This window comes from Maylandia zebra, linkage group LG2, assembly GCF_041146795.1.
Source record: "Maylandia zebra isolate NMK-2024a linkage group LG2, Mzebra_GT3a, whole genome shotgun sequence".
In the NCBI taxonomy this organism is placed as follows: domain Eukaryota; kingdom Metazoa; phylum Chordata; class Actinopteri; order Cichliformes; family Cichlidae; genus Maylandia; species Maylandia zebra.
The window spans coordinates 23,791,282-23,796,686 of NC_135168.1; positions in this window are offsets into that span (position 1 = coordinate 23,791,282).

Here is a 5,405-nt window from a genome sequence, read left to right on the forward strand (position 1 = left end):
GTCTTTTGGATCACGCTTTAGTATGATCGTACTCCTCATGTTCATTTTATTCAGGTATCTCTCATATTCTGCATGTGTCAACTTGCATCTTTCCAAGAGCTGCTCTAAACTCATGGAAGCAGTTTCAGGTTCATTCAGCAGCTGGTTCAGTGGTCTGAGCTTGTTCTTTGCCGTTTCTACTTCCAGTGCATCATCCTCACTGGGTCTTGTGATCATTGTCTCATTGCAGGGTGGTTTGGGAAAACCAAAACGGCACCCGGAGCTTAAACTCCTAAAGCATGTCTTTGTGTGGTTCTTACTGTGTTTTTGCACTTCTGTTACTTTTTTGTACAGTTCAGGTTGTTTATGTGGATCAGGCAGCTGAGCTGTGATGTATTTGTTTATAAAATCAAGAACAGTTTGCTCATCATCCTCCTCAAACACAGGAGCACCTTCTACCCACAGGAGGCAGTGTATGTGTGGGCTTCCTCTGTGCTGAAACTCAACTCTGTAAAAGTAGTCAATGACTTTGCCAAGTGGCTCTGCGGGAGATAAGAGTAAATCTCTGAATAATGCTTCAACTCTCTTGTCAAACATGCGCATTGTTGTGACAGGATTGCTTCTCAGGATGTCACACTTTGCTGACCAGTCAAGTCCTTCAAAATTCACTTGTTCACCTTGCTGCCTTGTTATTGCCTCGATCACTTCAGGCCAGCGCATTTCAGCAGCTGAAAATGTGCAAAAGAACGTGGGAGTACCCAACTGTCTGATCATGGCAAAAAGATCTCTTGTTGTTTTCTCCCAATAGGCTGGGGTTCCTCTCAGAGGCTGCATGAATCTCACTGCATCTTTATTTCGCACCAGTTTCTCCACCTCATGTTTATCTTGTAACATGCCTGAGGTTATTTTTCTACCATCTCTGGTCAGAGGCTTTGCCTTCCTTAACTGTACTGTCATGCTGGATGTAGCCAAGTGTATTTCAGTCACAAACTGTGCAAAGAATAAATAGTTTGTGTCTTTGGCAAAACGATCATCAATGCAGAAAAGTCTTGATTTGAAATACCCACTGGGGGATACTTTGATCAGCCTTCTTTCATCAAGTGTGTTTTGGCCTGTAGGAAACTGCACAGGGAAGGCCATGGCCTCCAGTTTAGGTGTTTTGAAAAAACTTATTGGATTGTTTCTCTCTGCAGGAGCAACAGAGTAGATTCCTTCACTGAAACATAATATCTCCTCAGCCACATCAGGGGGCTGCAAACAGGACTCGAGTGCAAAACCACCATTAGTCAGTCCATCTTCTTGCTCTGAATCATCTCTCATCTGTTCATGTGATTGTTCACCATCACAGGGTAACATGTCAATGTCCTGTTCATTTATATTTTGTGCTTCACTCAGTGCATTTTTCTCACAGCTGTCAATTTCCATTAAATCAGCCTCATCATAATCGTCCTCATTCATGTTTTCATCATCATCATCCTCATCATCTTCATCAGGAAGAGTTGGATCACACAGCTCAGCATCATCTCTGATGCTCACATCCTTATACTGTGGATGAATCTGCTTGAGTTTATGCAGTGCTTGCACAAGTTTAGACCAGCTTACAGTCTGAAACAGCTGATGACCTTTGTAAGACAAGCGTCTCTTCAATTTTACTCTGATCACCTGAGAATTAATTCTCAATCGAGGTAGTGTTTCAACAGTTTCCTGTACCTCTGATGGGACACAGACCACATTTCCTCTAATTGCTCTTTGTCTGCCTTTGGGAAGAGGAATGATCTTGGCAAATGGTATGCACTTGGCTATGAGATGTCTCTCCAGTATGTTGAGATCAGACAGTTCAGGTGGAATATCAGCAAGATCCAGTTTATTGGCAACAGCAAGCGCTGGCATGGATCCATTTTTAAGATGATCGTGGCAGGTGTGACAAATCCACTCTCTCTTTCTCTCATCGGGAACATTGCACTGCTCATTTCTGCAGTTTTCATCACAAACATGAACAAATCTTCCAGTCAAACATGTTGCAACCACATGTGGGTTTTTGACATACTTTGACCTTGTGCAGGGTCGCACTTGGTTTGGAAATGAAGCCTTGAAACATACAGTACATGGGTATGATGGTCCAGCTTTGATTTGTGATTTGAACACAGATATGGCCTCGTTGATCACACTGTTGTCACTCTCTTGGGTTTGTCTGTTCACCCATCTGTATTTCCTTTTTATTTTCATTGCACATCTCATGTTGTGCATAATCCTGAATGCAAGATTACTTTGATACCTGTCTCGCATTAGTTGTTTCATTAGTTGTCTGTGTCTTACTCTGAATGCGTTATCACGTGCATAACGCTGAGTCACTCGAGATCTCTGTCTCTCTCTGAATTCAGGGTTTTCTTGATACCTTTTAGTGATATAGTTTTTTTGTTTTTGTCTAAATTCAGCATTGTCACAGTAGCGTCTTTTAATATATTGTTGTTGTTTCTTTCTGAATTCATCGTTCTCACAGTAGCGTCTTTTAATATATTGTTGTTGTTTCTTTCTGAATTCATCGTTCTCACAGTAGCGTCTTTTAATATATTGTTGTTGTTTCTTTCTAACTGTAGCATTCTCAGAAAAACGTTTTTTAACATATTGTTTTTGTTTCTTTCTGAATTCATCATTTTCACAGTAACGTCTTCTAATATATTGCTGTTGTTTCTGTCTGAATTCATCATTTTCACAGTAACGTCTTCTAATATATTGCTGTTGTTTCTGTCTGAATTCATCATTTTCACAGTAACGTCTTTTCATATACTGTTGTTGTTTTTGTCTGACTTCAGGATTGTTTTTATATGTCTCGCTTGTGCAAGATTTTTTCTTTTCTTTGTAATCTTTATTTGAAGCATACTTTTGTCGTTCTTTCCTTTTTTGGTTTTCTTTTCTCTGATTTCTGGGTTTCTCTGATGCCATTAATCTTCTTTTCCTTTTTTGCCTTTGTTGTTTATTAACTTTTTTCACTTTTTGTAAAACTATATCAGAAAGGTCACAGGCAGCAACATTTGTTATGGCAGCATTTGATTGACATGAAAAAGCATCACTTGATGGAAGGAAACTTAATTCACTGCATAGTTCTTCAGTTGGTATATTAGGAGGTTCATTCTGATCTTCATATGATGTGAACTGAGTCATGTGGACTTCTTTTTGTTTCACCAGTGGCGTACAAATGGACATTTGACAAAAGATATTTTCAGTCGGATCAGTGGTTGCGTTTCTCCTTGGAGTAGAGGGGTTTGCTTCATCAACAGTTGTATCAGAGTGAGTAGGTGCCACAGCAGTGGCAGCTGTTGGTCTGCAGACTGTGTCTGTGATAGTATCACTCAGGTTGACTGTGCTCATACTGTAGAACTGCACAGGCTTCAGTTCATAGTTACAAGAGGGTGATATCTCCATCATTTCATAAGAATCTTGGAGCCTCTTAATCATGTCACTGAGGAGTGTGAATTTCAGCATCACAGCTGTACCACGATTACGTGACTGTAGTAGTAGAGGAAGACCAATGGGTGTTCTGGGGTGTGGGTCAAAGAAACCATATATGCCTGATGTGGATCTGAACACTGCGATACACAATCCACTCATAATCAGTAAGGCATACTGCACATCTGACAACAGGCAGCTCAGTCCTGCTTCTAAGCTCAGAAAGGTATCTACTGCCTCCTCTGGAGGTTCTTCAAATGTCCCATACCGGGAAGGCTGTGTCATGTCGACATGATACATAGACCTGCGAGCATCAACTTTGTCTGGCAGCTCATCGGTTGCCAAATGAATATTTTTAGGAAATCTTTTCTTGGCCTCTTTGTACATCACATCACCTTTATCCAAGACCAGATTAAGGTCAGCTGTAGTCATGTTTTCATTCTCATGAAGGAAAGCAAGAAATGTGAGTGAGTTACATGTGCACTGCTTGTTTCTGGAGTCTCCATATTTAGGATGAGCCTGGCTGCGAGATGCACAGACATGTATAACAGAGGGCTGGTTTTCAAGGTTCAGTCTTTCTGCATGAGATGGTCCTGCCACATCACTGTGACAGCCTCTTTTCAAAAAATCAGCATAACCCACCTGTGGGTCACATGACACCTCATGTTGTTCATTAAATTCATGCTGCAGTCCACTCTTTACAGCATCAGCATAAGATACCTGTTGTACATGTGCAGGAACATGTTGACCTGCCTGTTTGACACTGTCAGAATTGGTCTTTGTAGACACACTGTCTTCTGCAGAGCTCTGAGGAAAATCAAACTCAGCTTGTTCACATGTTGGTACACTGTGAAACTCATGAAACTTTTTCCAGCGTTGTTTTGCAGCTTGTGACTTTTTCTGCTTCCTTGGCATTTTCACACACCTGCAAGTGTTTCTTAGTCTTTAGAAAAATTGTTCACAAGATAAGAGTGGCACACACCAGGAGATGTTGTCTTTGTTTTTATATTTGTTTTTATTTGTCTTAAACAGTTGTCTTTCGTTTGACAGTTTGTTCTTCAGTTGAGAGAATATTATGCACTCTCTTTATTGGCTTGGCACAACTTAGCAGCAAGCCAAGAGTGAAAAACAGGTAGAGAGAAAATTTAGAAGAGAGAACAGGCAGAGCAGGAGAGACACGGCTGGGAAATCACAATCAAACCGTGAATTAGTTTTCTTTGTTTGTTCAGTTTGTTCTCAGGTAGAGGCAATATATGCACTCTTTATTGCTTTAATGGCTTGGCGTTTTTCAGCAGCAAGCCAAGAGTGAAAAACAGGTAGAGAGAAAATTTAGCAGTGAGAACAGACAGAGCAGGAGAGACACGGCTTTAAATCAAACCGCAGATTTTTCTTTGTTTGTTCAGTTTGTTCATAGGTTGAGGCAAAATATGCACTCTTTATTGCTTTGTTGGCTTGGCGTTTTTCAGCAGCAAGCCAAGAGTGAAAAACAGGTAGAGAGAAAATTTAGCAGAGAGAACAGACAGAGCAGGAGAGACACGGCTTTAAATCAAACCGCAAAAGGATTGTTGGTTTGGCAAAATTTCTCACAAACCACAGAGTGAAATACAGATGGAAAGAAGGCAGAGACAATAGGTGGAGCAGGACAGAGGATAGAGGGGTTGGGGGGTTGGGATGTGAGAGAGAAGACTGGAGATCTGGTCCTTGTTCTTCTTCTGCACACTGTGAACAAAAAACAAGAAAAAAATTATTTTATTAAAATTATATCACATGGTAATTGTATGAACTAATTGTGACTACTGAAAAAGGACAAAACAAATATTCAAGCTAAACTGTTGTCGGCTGCCATGTGCAAAAAGTTGCATAATTGGGCACTTTTTAAAAGAATAAATATTTAATTAAATTCAGCAATAATATTTTTAAATACAAATATGATTGAGTGAATCATTAATTAATCACATGTAGTGTGACTACAAAAATGT